Consider the following 16644-nt stretch of genomic DNA (forward strand, 5'->3'; position numbering starts at 1 on the left):
CATTGGATCACTGTAGTGTTTCCTATTTGTCTGCTTCGGGAGCCACGTCGTCACCTTACAGTACAAGAGTACACGCAGGCTAACAAGGAGTCGGCTATAATTATGCCTCATTGATTTGGTCCATTCCTTTCAAACTTTCTCTTCTTATCTATATAATAAAAGTCTTATTTTTAATTTGTAGTAAAAATAAATGTGATACGAATTGAACTGCAACCCCGTCTCAAGCCAATGAAAACGTTACTTGTTAATCGAGATTATGTCGGTGGAGTTAACGTCTTTCAAACTTTCTCTTCTTATCTATATAATAAAAGTCTTATTTTTAATTTGTAGTAAAAATAAATGTGATACGAATTGAACTGCAACCCCGTCTCAAGCCATTGAAAACGTTACTTGATAATCGAGATTATGTAGGTGGAGTTAACGCCTGTCAATCAAACGATCCGCCAAGGTGAAGATATATTTGACTACCATTTCTAGTCAAATATTACAACGATGATAACTTTGTTCAGAATAAAGTAATTTGACTGAAATTTTCAATATATTCTTCTTCCATCGTCTACTTTTGAACTGCTATAGCAAGAATGACCAACTCTCTATAAAAATCTCCCATAATATCTTTAAGGAATAAACATTCCTAATATGCATTTGGTCACGATGACGTCACAGGCGTCTCAGGGGAATAAGAGTGTTTTCGGTAATTGGCAAAGTCGTTTTACGAGAGGTCTATATTTGTGACTTTGAGTGAAGATAGCTGAATTAATCTTAAGCCGATTGGTGTGAACTCGCCGTAAAGTGGATATAGCAACTACTGGCTGTAAGTACATACAATTTAGTTTTCTCATTTTATGTGCTTTTTAATTAATGTTCCGTTTTGAAATCAATTATACTAATATTATAATTAAAGTAAAATGTGTTAGCTCTGTAAACTACTCAAATGAGCAGTGACATCAGGTGCTCCAAAAGAAGTAAGTATACCTTACTCCCTGCATCGCACCTGCCACTAATAATTGCTAACTGAAATGGAATGAAATGGGGTTAACATCTTCATCTTTTGTACCAACCGGGGTAATTAAGACGAACACACGCCATGCTATGTGCTGTGGGGGATATTTTTCCCGGATATCGGCTTTGCTGCCCACCCATTATCGAATTTCTTTATATATATGTACTTCTAAGAAAAACAAAAATATTTAGTTATTTTAAATACAGAATGAAATTTAATTAAGATTTTTTACAAAGATTAAAAGGGTACAGATAATTCTAAAAAAAGGAGCTTACCTGAAATCGGATAAAATCTTCCGGGTAAAGATAATCAAACAAGAAATTTCTAGGATGTAATTCTTCTAATGCAAATCGTTTACAATTACACATCTTGAATTTTCAATACCGTCAACAGGGTTTTATATGGTTAATATTAAGTGCAGTGGAACCGCACCACACACCAACAAGACAAACCTACGGACAGGATACAATACACACAGACACCTCAAACAGCAAACACAGGATCAACAAGTCCAGTTTCTATCTATAGCTGTGTATAGTTGTTAATATTTTATTGGAAATGACGTAGGGTACGGTGATAATCATATCAACTCACACGGATAAAATTATCTGCTGGTGTTGTAATTCAATTCTTTTGTAATGCCAGATAGAGTGGAAGTCTTAGCTATTGTGTGATGTGTACACACTGACGGCACCACAGACAACAAGAATCTATAAGCATAAGCTATCAAAAGCACGAACTACGTATATCCTCCAAGGCGCTACATACATAAGCTAGAAAATCAAACGAAAAACATACGGACACTAATGCAATAAAGCACCCTCCAAGAAATAAGCGCTTATTACAGTAATTCTATTAAAATAGGATTTTAACGGTGTTTTAATTTTACATGGGGATACATTCGATGATATGTATCTAGATCTGTGCCACAGCTATAAGTCAGAATTTGTTTGTGGTATAATATCCTTTGTTGAAAACAACTGCTGTTACACCTGGTGACACGTGATCTGTTGGCTATTCTCTACACTGTAAATAAAAAGGTAAATATATGTAGATACATACAAGTTTTGATACCCTTTGTAGTTATGTTTTTGTATTTCTTGTATTTTAAACAACTCGTGGATTTCAATTTGTAAAACTTGATTGTCTCTTGCACATATAAGATTAATTTTATAAGATTAATTTAACAGCTGTTTTTTATACACGTACCAGAATATTAATTAAACAGTCTTTTCATGTTTCATTGTATTAAGATTGATAGAATCATTGCTCTTTAAATTAATGATAGCATTATATTATATCCTTAAATAATTATTGGGTTCGCGTACATGTATTGTACAGATGTCAGATCTCATGCACTCAAATGTATGTTTGATAAGTTGATACATAAAATCAGCTATAATTTGGTAAAAATTTAATTCTGGGTTAATAACAAAATAACACGTCTGACACTCCTGGTCGTAAGTTTACTCTGTCCATATAAGGTTGGTTTTCGACGTCATTAGGCTTAATGACCAATCATTATAATTAATTACGTCATATATGACCGATTGGATAATTGAAAGTCCAAACCCAAAGCTACAAAACTATCATATCTCTGGGCATTTGTCAGATAGCCGCTAGATTCCAGAGGCAGAGGATGTAGCAATTTCTATCAGCAGTCTCCCAGCTAGTCTGGGTGGAATGGTATTGAGAGAATGACTTTATTGTAATCTATGCTTGTATCTTATGTAACCAGTGCTTGATATATAAAATGTAAAAACGAACTGATGCATTGTTATTCCTGGTAAGACAAGTGTCTTACCTAATGAGAAGATAACCGTCTTAATAGCGGAGATAAAAATATACACAACATGAGTCCTAAGAAGAGAATAAGAAACAAATACAACCAGAGACAGTAATAGGCGATCACAAGACTATTAAAATATGTAGCATAGAAGAGAGTATGTGTCACACGTTGGATGTGAGAGGTTTTTGTTTAATTGTACTTTCCACATCTAGCCAGCGACTCATAGCAATGCGTAGTGCTACACCATTCTGCTAATTCAACGGACTTTTCATATGTTTCATATGTCAACATATTATTCATATACGATTCATACAGTTAATTCAAGAGCCTTTTCATGTATGTTTCATGCTGTTAATTTTACAGCCTTTTCATATACTTTCCATATTGTTAATTTAAAAGACTTTTCAGATGTGTTTTATGTTATTAATTTAACGGACTTTTCATTTATGTTTCATACTGTTAATCCAAAAGTCTTTTATGTTTCATATTGTTAATTTAACGGACTTTTCATTGATGTTTCATGCTGTTAATCCAAAAGTCTTTTATGTTTCATATTGTTAATTTATGAACCTTTTCATATACGTTTCATACTGTTAATCCATGAGCCTTTTCATATACGTTTCATGTTGTTAGCAACCGTAAAATATGTATAATATGTTTCATACTGTTAATTTAACATAATTTTGATATGCGTTTCATGTTGTTAAAAAAGGTCTTTTCAGATACGCTTCACCGTTATGACTTTAGATGTCAACTTCTTAATTTAAAAAAAAAACGCTTTCAGAAACGTTTCGGCTTGTTTTCATTTGCAGGACTTTTTTTTAGTCCGAAAACCGTTCAATTCCGTTCAGTGTTTACAAAAATAAGATGAACTCGACATCTTGTGCAGGATATATTAATAAGGCAGGCAGTGCCTCCTATACATGTTGGTTAAAATTTCTTGATGGTCCTTTAATCCGACTGAAACCAAGCAAAGGAATTACAAACCGTTGATATTTTGAATTTGTTTTCTTTATTGAATTTCAAGAAGAAATCTACCTGAATAAAATTAAACGTGGAGTAAGTCGTTGAAGTCGTGAACAATTAGATATTGTTCGACAAATGCCAATGACGATATAGGCAAATTTAGACAACCCTTTGAAAGACGCTAAAAATATAATCGCGTTAGAGTTGATGTCAGAAGTAATTTGATTGGGACAGCCCTGTACGTGTCTTCATTTTATTGTTACACAAGACAACGAAGGAAACTTTCCAGTTTACTCGTCCAATCTGTTACTATCCTTTTGTGCTTTTCACCGGGAAATGATTGGTGAAGACAAGCGTGTGGAATCTAACAAAATTCAATCGTTCTGCTGTAATGACAGTGAAAATATCCAATTAAAGACCCGTCGTACTTCACATAATGTTGAATTAGGGTATCGTTGGTTTCAGCCATATATTCGCTAATAACCCATTACACAAGACGTTGGTTTCATCTATCTGCTTGTTAATATTCTATTAAACACATCGCTGATTTAATCTGCTCCACCAAGATCTCTTACGTTAGGACAGGATAATGAAGGAAGAAAATAGTAAATTGATTATTTTTAAAGATAAAATGGAGGATATATTCATCAAAATCCGCTTTTCTCACAACGAAATACGAACTAGTCAATCGTTTATGACATATATTTTATCCTTTTTAAAATTTTTCTTACTAAAATGCAAACTAACAGTCGCAGCATTCGATGAGTTTTGGAAGTCTGGTGCCCCCCCCCCAACAACCAAACAGAATTGAAAGATGTTTTTCAGGACTAGAGCTATGCGCCTAATGCCACCCAAACTACTGTACTTTAAAAATTCGCGTCAAATCACCAATAATGTCTTACAGACCAAAAGAAAGATTGCACCTTTAAAAGTTTGAATTAAATTTATAAAAACCATCAATTTCTTGGCATAAACTTGATTTTACTTTCGAAAAGACAATAATCAACTCTTATGCCCCCAGTGCTTTTAACACAGCTACAATTATAGCGGTTTACATTCTACTGGAACGCTCTAATACGCTAAATTATCTTTCAATAGCGAATTGCGTGTATATATATAGTTACGTCAGAGTTGTTCTATAGTATTGACATCTGATCTTTACCTCCACATTTGTTTGACTGGTACAAATAACGTCAGAAATCATTTTGTCAATTAATGTCATTCGTATTCTCTTCCTTCAGGATGTATGTTAATTTGACATGGAATTTAGCAATGAAGTATAAACAATACATTTCTTAATCTTTACATATGAAGTCAGGTTTACAATTGCAATTTTTTTGGAACTGACATATGACGTGGGGTTTAATATTAATGATTACATTATTTTAGGACTGACCTCTGAAGTGAAGTATAAGATTAATGTTTAAATTATTTTGGGACTGCCATATGAAGTGGAGATTAATATTAATCGTTAAATAATGTTTGGACTGATGGTATATCTTAGCTTTATTAATTATGAATTCGCTTGGAAATAAACTCTGTACGGGATGAGTGTCGGTAGTGAAGAGAAAATGGAAAAGGTCCGTTAAGTTAGGTTTTAGACAATCGGCTATTCGTCTGAGAATGCACTCACCCCTGCATAAATGACAGACTTATGATCCGTCGGTCAACCGTTTGCAGCATTCCACCCCCATACACCTTCTCTCCCACCGTTTATAGAAAAGAGTACGGGATTCACAAGAGGTGACGAGGGTATTGAGTTACTGCGTACATTGTCCAACGTAATAGGCAAGACCCGAGTTCGCAAAGCATTCTTATAAATCTTGAGTTAGATCTCACAATTTGTTTGTTTCCACCAAGTACTTCGATTTCCACCCATTTCTAATGACTCCTGAGCGTAAGCGAATTATATGAATAAAACATACCATATTGAACTCCCGAAATGACCTAGTTCGTGTTGGGTGGACGTTAAACCCCAATTTTCTCTTTCTCTGAACTAAAAAGAGGCCATACTGCCAATTCTGTTCCTCTTGATCAAGCGTTGATGGCGCTATCTTCGAATTCCACCTATTGCTAAAGTCCAGTATGTACAATATTTCAGCCCCAAACTGCTCTAATTTGTGTTGAATGGACACTAATATACCTTCTATCTCTCTCTCTCACACAAACACACGTTACTGTACATCTCTGATATAACGTGTGTAATTTATCAATGATCATCCAAGTTACGTTCGTTACATTTAACCAATACACTATAGTTTTACTTGAAGGCAAATGACGTTGATATATGATCTATTAATAAAACACCTTGAACATTATATTAATAATACCAGCAATTAAAATAGAAATCAACAACAGTAACATATTCAGTTATTTTAAGCAACAAACAGTACGTCTTTTATGTTTGTGGAGGCGGTTGCCATATATTGTTATTTGGCTAAAAATGGTCATTAGATTTCCAAAACAGAAAATAGCTATTTGTAACTGTATCGGGAACATGTTTAAATTTTCATAGTTTCCCCATTTACAATTTACAAGAAATCGACTGCCGTTTTCTGTACCATTTTCTTTGATTACCCATAGGACTACATATGTACCGCATTTATATTAAATCGCGTTACATATTGTCAGTTTTTACCAATTAGTGATCGCGTTCTCGTCTTTTCTCTTCATGACCACAACTTGACGAGTTGTTATTCTTCAACTTTATGATTCTAATATGTTTATCTTACTTTTGTCAGGATTAGGTTTAAGATTTCTTAGGTGCTCAATCATCCGGACCCCATCGATACCGACAACACGTAGAATTTAATATTTACAAATGAATTGAATATTTTTATATCACATGCTGCCGGTTAATTAATTAACTGGCAATGATGATTAAATGTCTATTGTCGTGACTTGTTTATACTTGCGAAATCCTGCAATTTGATATCAGACAAAGTAAGGACAAACAGCTCCGCTAAAACCATATGAAGGTCATGTTAAAAGAACAAGCCCCCCAAAATTGAGAATAGACTACGACAGGAACATATGTAGTCTTCATGATCTCTAACAGAAGATTTCTATATTTTAGAATGCTGACATTATGAACTTAAATTATCCCACAATTAACAAACAAGCTAACCAATACCACGCGTAGTCATGGTATTTTGATAATAATGGTTTTGCATCCATGAGCTAGCAATCAGACTTTACTTTTCTATCAAAACTACTTGGGCAGATCCACCGAAGTCGTAATTTACTTGTTTTCAAATTATGATTAAAATATGACGTTTTGTAAATATATCTATCTCCTTTTTATTGTCGAAATGCAGTTTACTAACTTATGTAAGTAGATTCCATGTTTGATTACAGAATTAAAGAACATATTGCACACCATATTCCTGAAGCAATGATCCGAGAAATCCCTCTCTGGCCATTGCTGGATTGGCTTCTAATACTTGTGCTTTTGAGGGAGTGTGTCTATTCTTCCCGTTCAGTCAAATTTATCCCAAGTACAGCAACATGCCAGCCCTTCGTTTAATATGGAGTCCTCCCTAAAACTTTGGTCAGTGATTTAAGGTACTAAAAACGGTGAAAGTATTGTCCGTCTCCAAACAGTATGGTTTACATTGTATCCGTTTTTATAGCCTCGTTTGTCACGCAAGAAGGTTTTCTGTAATATTCTGCTATGCACTGGTTAATTGGGCGTAACAAAATCGTTATGTTATGTAAACATATTTGGTCCAATTTGGAGTTCTGTTTAAAGCGTAATGATATTGTTACACAGATAGCTGCTTTTGGTTGTTAATTGGACTATTGACCAGTCATAATTTGGAACAGAAATTTGCTTCCATTACAGCAGTGTTAAGTGGAATTAGTTCTTATCAAGCGAAACACTGCGAGGAGTATGATTGGACACAGGTTCCAAATATGGAAATATATATTGTTTATATTTCTTTTCTATTGGGCAACTCTTTGTATTTAACCAATCAAATAATTAGTAAATTGCTATCTTTGGGGTATCAGGAGTATAAAAGAACATAACCAGCGAAATATCTGCCTGAACCATTGGTATTTCTAGGAAAGCAGGGTGTAGCATTTTCGGATACGAGGTCTGAATTTAAGATGTCGAGATCTTGAAGCTGATTGTCAGAAAGACATTTTATTTTTTTGAGTTCATTAGACTCATGTTTGTGCTAATGCATCTGTGTTTGATATAAAACGTATTTTAGGAGACCAATGTTCAGGAGTTGTAAAGGGCTTATTATGGAGATATAATGAGTCCATAGAAAAATCTATTTTCAAGTCCCATTCTGAGTCCATTTTGAAACACAACGTGAAGCAAAGAATTAAATACCGTGGCGAAGGATATTGTTACCTATTCTTTTTGCTGCCGTTTTGTGTTACACCTCATCCTCGTTGTTTATATATCCCTGTTTCAATCTCTTTAAAACTTCAACTAACATTTACCCAAAACGTTATGCAAGAAAAGTAACTTGTGAACTGTTTTGATGACAAAATGGACCTTAAAGTTTAGGTATCAATGACCAGTTACAATGAATCGACATGTTTGAAAAATAGATCATATTTGGTCATATTTCCGGGACTTCAGTGACATGGTCAACCGCACGGGAATAAGACATGTTTTAATACGGTTCGTTAAAAACCCAGCACATCTTAGTTAAAAGTAAACAAAACAGAACTGGAAATATTCCTACCTCGCATATTAAAATTAGCCACAATTCTCTCCTATCTGTACAAATGGCTTCATCAGTAATAGAAATAAAATCGTAGACTTACCTATTTGAAGGAAATGACAGATAAAATGTACATTCTACTTAGTCCAGTTCCATGCGTCGTTTCCCACCACATTACAGTGTTCGTATGAGTTATAGGTGTCGATATTTGCCACTGATCTAAAGCCACGTCGTGATTGCCAGCCAGCTGAGACGACTGATGTGTAAATTATAAGCTAAATAAAATAGTAGACGCGAACAATAAAGCATGGTGTTTTATGTGATGTCTTGAAGGCGTTTAGACACGGCTATAAACGTCTATAATATAGCAGGCACGCGATTAAACCTAATCAAAGTCTACAAGTATGGTGGCCTATTGTTGTCATTGTTCAAATAACGAGAACTTATTATTGGTACCACCCAATTTACCATTTTTATGAGTTAGCATACTATCTTAAAGTGGCAATAACATTATGCCAGTTAGAATAACTTGCTGTCATTAATCAACGTTTCATCATACCTCGTTATATAAAACAGTTAGAGTAACATCCCTTATGCTCCCTTTGATAACGTTGTTAAATTTTGATGGTCTATTGTTGTCTGCCTTGTTCAAATAACGACACCCTATTATTGGTACCACCCAATCTACCATTTTTATGACATACTATCTTAAAGTGGCAATAACATTATGCCAGTTACAATAACTTGCTGTCGTTAATCAACGTTTGATCATACGTTTGGTCATACCTCGTTATATAAAACAATTGGAGTAACATCCCTTATGCACCCCTTGATAACGTCGTTAAAGTTTGATGGCCGACTAATTTAAGAAGTGAGGTTTTCAGACGTTTATTTGTCAACATGTTGGTAGTTTTCACCGGATATTGTAAATCATAAATGCCATAATATATTATGTTTTTAAAATAAGCAATGATTATTAATGATGACAGCTCAATATTGCTATTTTAATTAGCAAACATGGTGAAATTACGACAGATTTATCCTACAAACTAGACAATAAGCAAAACCTATGTAATGTTTTAAAAGTTCAGAGATCTCAACTTGACGCCCATTCTGTTTATAGGTGTTCGGTACCTCAGGTAAACCCTATTAGTGTATTAATCTACATTGCTCACATGTTGGCCTCGATCACCCAATCCTCCATCTTAATGGGGGGAAAACCCTCGTATTTGCTTGGCTATCCCTTCCGCGTGCAGGAAACTATCGGAATTCATCGAATGGAACATCCCGCGTAACACCATTACAACACCTAAAGTACGTATGGTACTGACTCAAATTAAACAACATTATATCAAATGTTATACCCCAGATAATAACCTCGATGCATCCTTTTGGATTAACTAACTGTTACAATCATGAGCCATACCGTGGTGTGTAAATAGAATTACTGATTTCTAAATGTCAGTCAAGATACAAGTCAATGTCTGTGATTGGTCACTCTGGGACACCATATAAAAAAAAAGGTTATAGGAGACCATTATCGATAATGATGATGCCATCACAAAGCTATTTGTGGCATAGAAAAAAGTAGCCGACTATGTTTGAAGGTGGATTATTTACGGATATTCTTATTAACACGAGCAGCATTTGTCCTGTCCTTGAAATACGAAGTAATAATGATGTTGTTAATTTCCGCTCTGACAACATAATTCCGCTTAATTTCTCTTTTATAATTGCGGGTCTGAGCAAAACTTTTAACTTATTGCCCTTCTCTTTTATTCTGATTCTGACATTTATTGAACACCTTTCCACTCGTTCAAAGGTTAACGGCATCGTATTTAGTTTGCTTTTTTAAAATGTTAGAAGTGGTTTTACTAAAGCGCAATATGCCGTATATCAAGCGCTACATGCGGGGATACTGTGGACCTGGATTTCATTGACAGAAGCAACACTGCGCATATTATACGTTGAAGCTTGTTTCCCCATAGTTCGGGGGAGGGGGAGGTTTGGATGGCCAAATGGTTAGAGCGTGCGTGCTGTATCATAAGGTCTGTCATTGAGTCAACTGGTGTGGTGCCGATCCCACGGTTGTACGTGACAAGGTGTAGGGTCGCCTGTCCAACCTCAGGGTCCCCCTGTTTCCTCCCACTGCTAAAGACCTCTACGCGCAAGAGAATTATTGAAATTAAATTAAACATTATGTTAGTCCCGAAATGACCTGGTTTGTGTCGAGTGGATGTTAAACCCCATTTCTCCCTCTCTTTCCCCATAGGTCGACTCGTAGGAAATGAAATGAAATGATCTTTAACGTCCTACTGCTCTGCTCTGACTAGGCTAACGCCATACAGTGTGCTATGAGGGAAATTTTGTCCAGGCAGCGGCACTATGGCCTACTCTTATATCGAATTCCAACAATGCCAAGGGTTCTTTTACGTGTACACCATTGTATACACGGGATTTCGGCTATTCGTCGAATCCGAACGACTAGACAGCTGTCCGTGTCAGGCCCTCCGTCCTGTGCCACTGACAAGGGGAAACCACGTCGGAAAATCCCGGTGAACTTTCTCGGTCAATGCAGGGATCGAAAACGCGACATCGAGGCTAGCGAGCAAGCGCATTACCCCCTTAGCCACCGTGGCTCCTCGATTCATGAAGGCTGTACTATTCAATAGGTGTTATCATTGTAAGCTTATCCCCTGTATTGTCTTGAATCACTTGTATATGGGGGTACCACAACTTTGAAATATTTTAGGTTTTAGAGGTTCTAATCGGACCCCGCTGAACCCACTTTAAAGAAAGTAAAAAAAAAATATTCGTAACTGTCTTCCATTAAATCTAAAAAAAAAACCCCGTATCACACACTTTGAATTTCAAGGACCAAATCCAAATAATATTGATGGCTTTCACCCGGTAGCGGTACGAATTGGTTAGTGCCGTCTACTTGGTATTCCCTCTTTAGAACACCGGTAGTTAACAGCACAAACATCCCACTATCATCGCTTACAAACCAAATCACAATTGAAAACTTAATTAATTTCATGTTGGTTATAAAAGTAATGAAAGGAGAGCGTCATAGATAAAATATCTATTATGTTATAAACAATGTCGGAACGAGGGTCTAGTTTAAAGATACATTCCCACGAAAGTATTTATCGGGTAATCATTTCCAATGAAAGTATGGAAATTTTGGTATATATGGAAAGCAAACCTTTCATAGATAAATTAGTTTGAATATGTTTTTATTTTGTCATCAAAGGCACCTTTAAGAAAAACATATTACTTCATGTCCATGACCGAGTTGATTAGTGTCTAGAACTAAACTCCAGTTAAAGATAACCGTACATTAATCAAGTATTTATAAAGTATTAAACAGTGACAGCGCGTGGATCTAGTTTAATACAATTTAATTAGTACACATCAATTGTTGAGTTGATTAGTGTCAAGAACGTGTGATAAACTAACTTTTAAACAGAAAGTGATGAGTTCATTCCACTCGTGTCCGTTACTTTATTTAAGTACATGATGATGTTTAACAATCTCTGGTCAGATTTATACAGATATGATCTATACAACTCGCACACAATCGCAGATCAATATTCTACTATGGCACCAAAGTGTAGCCCATTGGCAACATGCTTAACTTATACTTTGTACAGTATCTTGTGCAGCAATGAAGTATGTATAGTCCATTCCCGAACGGTGGCTCAGTGTAAAGGAGGTTCGATCCCGGTATCGACCGATAATTCTTCAACGTGGTTTCCTAGCAAGGAACAGTGTTTAGTCGTTTGGATGGGATGAAAAACCGAGGGACAGTATAAAAGAGCCATTGACAGTTTGAATTCTGTAAGCAAATACTCGGACGACCCCCCCCCCCCCTCTTCCCTCTTAGCGGTTGGTGGAGACCTGTAGGACATTAAACCCCATTTTACTTCAGCCATGACTCCCTGATTATTTAACAGGAAATAGAGATACCAAACACATGCGATTAACACATATATAGACTATTCTTTTACAACTTAATCATGTTCATAGCAAATTTAATGCTTGGATTAAAGCAGCTGTCTTTGTGGGACAATATCTTATTCTTCACAGCTTAAACCAAACTAAAACGTATCCTGATTATTTATCTGACATTTATTTAAGAAAATAAAATCAAAATATCAAGAACAAATAATCTGCGGATTTGGATTATATCAGATTAAAATAGCTCACCAAAAGATTTTAGCGAATATTATAGGTGGCGTTTGGTTGTTTATATGGTCTTTAGAAGATGCCGAATATTGGCAAATTTTTAATTCATCACATCTTTGTAAATACTGTACTGAACAGAATTGACTGATGTTCCGTTTAGAGATTTAACTTTCACAATATTGTACTCTGCAAGGGATTAAATGTCCCTGAAATAACGACCAGAGATAAATAAATATTTACAATTTAGAGGTCAGTGCCGTATTCTTCACTACTGACATCGACGTGGCACAAGTTTAAGAGGTAACGGGAGGGTATTCCAAAAGCTAAACAGCTACAGATCATCAATTGACTTTAATGTTAATTCTCGTCTCTTAAACCGGCTCTAACTTTTTCCCAAATTATTCGTTCTGTTGATCATAGATATTATTTCAACCGTTTTGTTCGATTCTACACCAAATAGTCAAAGATCGCAATTCAAAAAGGGGGAAAAAGGAAAGGGAGAGAAATACTACAAATAACGTTGGCCCTTGTTTCGTGACGACGTAGGAATGATGTGTCCAAACGTTGCATGTATAACGTAAGAAACTATAAGTCTGCTTTTGTTAAAAGAGGTAAGTAGATGTTTGTCTGGAATTGGGAGTTCGGATATTTTCAACACTTTGAAGGCGAAGGTGAACCTTTAAACAGAATATAATTTGAAGAGTAAAATGGTCGTGTAAACAAATATGTCAATATCTTTATTGTTTCGATAACAATAAATCAGCTCAACTCAGACTATTGATCATTAACAAATAATAAACCAGTTTTATTAGAACTCTGATATATTACATATACGTGTAAATGGAATTATTGTATATCGATATTGTATATTGTACCAAGTTTCGTAACACACCTATATATATATTTGCCTTTCATTTACATCTAGTGGCTCTCAAAATACCAATATACATATAAATATTAACATTGTACAGTTTTTAAAAGAACTCTGATATTTTGAGGATTTTATATACGGGATGTTCACACATTTTCCAATTGTTTCTCAAAACATCAATATTGCTTAAATGAAGAGATGTGTTTAAATTCTAAAACAAAAGACCCATGGACATAAAGATGCTCCATTTTTAAAAAAAGCAGCATATAAACTGATTGATCAAATTATTTATATTCCTTTTCTCCCTTTCCATTTGTCGTCTTCATTTGACTGGTCGGAGCAGAAAAGCAGAACCTTTAACCCCATTTCATTTCACTTCATTTCCATTCGTCCCATTTTAGTGTGGCGAGTTTTGTTTAATTTTCTGCCAGGGTTTGGTGAATATTCATGATTTTAGAGAGAACAGGTTACATAGTTAAGAGGTTGGTCACATTGAAATGTACGGCAGGCAGTGAAACGTTTACTTGTATGTTTCTTCCAGTCCGTGTTCTATGGTGAACCTCAAACACGCTTTGCTCATCTGTTGCAGAAAGCGTTCAACCCAACAAAGATTTGAAATAATTAACGGTGACATATTCCCACAGGGCATATAACCCCCATTTCCCGTCAACAGAACGTCGATATGTAATTAATTTCCAGTAACTCTTTCACAATCGTATATTATTGCCTAGCGATTTGTACAAGATTATCCAGTTCTTAATTTTAATGAGAAATAACCCTTGCTTTTGACCTCAGATTCATTCAGAGAGCTGGACGCGGCATTTAAATAGGGTATTTCCCTGAAAATGATGCACTTTAGGACACGTTATTCAAGAGCTACATTTGCCTATTGCAGATCTTTCTTTTGGCGTCAAATGTTATATGAATTATTAATTAGACATTTATTAACATCGCAAGACCATAACCAACCCTCGGTGCCATCGGATGCTCGAGATTTGAAATAGATTAGAACGGTTCTGCCATTTAAAATGAGTTAATTTAAACATGGAAAAGTGAGTCTAAGGATCGAATATAGGGGTGTCATATTTACGATAATAAATAATCACTGCCAACATATTGTCAAAACTACAAACAGTGATAACGTGGCTCAGAATAAAGTACACATAATTTTAATGAAATTTTCAATATATTCTGTTTGCATTATCTATTGTTGAACTATTATTTCAAGAACGGTCAGCTCTTTATCTAAATCTTACATCATGTATCTTTGAACTAGAGAAATGGAAATGAAATGGGGATTAACGTCCCACTGCTCTGCGCCGACTGGGCTAATGAAGACGGGCATACACCATACAGTGTGTTATGAGGGGAATTTTTCCCGGACAGCTGCACTACGGCCTACTCTTATATCGAATTCCAACTGTCAAGGGTTCTTTAACGTGCACGCCAATGTTTACATTGTACCTCAAGTTTGTTTTCTTCCCATCCTAATAACTACCCATTTGCAGGCTTAAACTACGGTTTGATGTAGAAGTGTGTAAATAGTAAAACTCTACAAATTATAAGTCGATCGACGACCACAAATTCCTATATGGAATTCAGTAGTAAAACTGTTACAAAATGTGGAAGGAAAAATGAACGTGCACGCCAATGTTTACATTGTACCTCAAGTTTTCTTCCCATCCGAATAACTACCCATTTGCAGGCTTAAACTACGGTTTGATGTAGAAGTGTGTAAATAGTAAAACTCTACAAATTATAAGTCGATCGACGACCACAAATTCCTATATGGAATTCAGTAGTAAAACTGTTACAATATGTGGAAGGAACAATGAACAATTGTGAAGAAACGAATTGTATAAAATTGTAATTTCGTGACAAACATAAACCCATGGTGTTATAAACATTATTTAGAAAATATACTACTCACCCATAATAAGTGTTTTCGAAACAACAACTCGACTAGACAGAAATAATGTGATTCATAATGATACAGACAGACTCTATTAACTTGACACCAGCTGCTATCTTATTTAAAGGGACAATACCAGTTTAAAGCAACATTAGTTTGAACAACATGCAATTCCTTGATAGAAAGAAAACCCAAATCTCCAAACAAATAGGACTGCTTTTTTTTTTTTTTAAAAAATAACAAAACAAAAATAAATACGCTTTCAAGATACTCTACTTGATAAAAACATTTTTGACAATCCAGAAATTTCAACATAGTCGCCATTACGCATTGTACTTGAAGAATGGAAGAGTCCTTGAGTTATCCATGTTTGTCGTCTTTTCAACAAGCAGAAACGGCTATTATTCACAGGGCAGGGATGGTTACTCTTTCTGGAACAACTGATATCACTTCTTGTTTTAACCTGGATTCACGTCTCTAACCTTTACATTAATAATTTTGATCATGACACTGTGTGTACATATTGGTCTGTACAAGTACTGTATTGCTTGATAACGATAAGAGGATACTTGTCGAAACGTCGTGCTATTAGAATAAAACCAGTGATTGTTTCCCATAAAAATTGTGTTCTGTTATTGTGTACCCCAATCACTAAATGCCACTTAAAGATTATGTGTTTGTGAAGGCCTATATAAATACTGTACTTACAAGTCTATGTATGTATTGGTCTATATTAATACTGCTATGTACTTACTGGTCTATATAGATACTGTTCTTAATGGTCTATACAGATACTGTACTTACAGGTCTACAAAAAGACTGCACTTACCGGTCTCTACAAATACTGTTCTTAATGGTCTCTACGAATACACCACTTTCTGGTCTTTACAAATACAACACTTTCTGGTCTTTACAAATACAACACTTTCTGGTCTACAAATACAACACTTTCTGGTCTCTACAAATACAACACTTAATGGTCTCTACAAATACTGTACTTAATGATCTCTACGAATTCAACACTTTCTGGTCTCTACAAATAAAATACTTTCTCGTCTCTACAAATACAACACTTTCTCGTCCTTCAAATACAACACCCTCTCGTCTCTACAAATACAACACTTAATGGTCCCTACAAATACACCACTTTCTACAAATACAACACCCTTTCGTCCTACAAATACAACACTTTCTCGTCTCTACAAATAAAATACTTTCCGGTCTATACAA

The 16644-nt window shown here is 35.2% G+C and overlaps 1 long non-coding RNA gene across 2 annotated transcripts in view; it reads right to left on the reverse strand.

Moving 5' to 3' along the window:
- Window positions 1-15476, reverse strand: part of LOC126828829 (uncharacterized) — a 48620-nt gene extending 33144 nt beyond the window's left edge. Inside the window, exons 1-2 of one of the 2 annotated variants that reach the window (XR_007683264.2) lie at window positions 15433-15476; window positions 1279-2029 (exon numbers count right to left, since the gene is read on the reverse strand). This is a non-coding gene — a long non-coding RNA (uncharacterized LOC126828829). Of the gene's footprint in view, window positions 1-1278; window positions 2030-8543; window positions 8821-15432 lie in introns of those variants that run through there. The other variant, XR_007683263.2, reaches the window with a different exon arrangement.
- Window positions 15477-16644: the final 1168 nt, after the last annotated feature.

This window comes from Patella vulgata, chromosome 7, assembly GCF_932274485.2.
Source record: "Patella vulgata chromosome 7, xgPatVulg1.2, whole genome shotgun sequence".
NCBI classification, from domain to species: Eukaryota; Metazoa; Mollusca; class Gastropoda; family Patellidae; genus Patella; species Patella vulgata.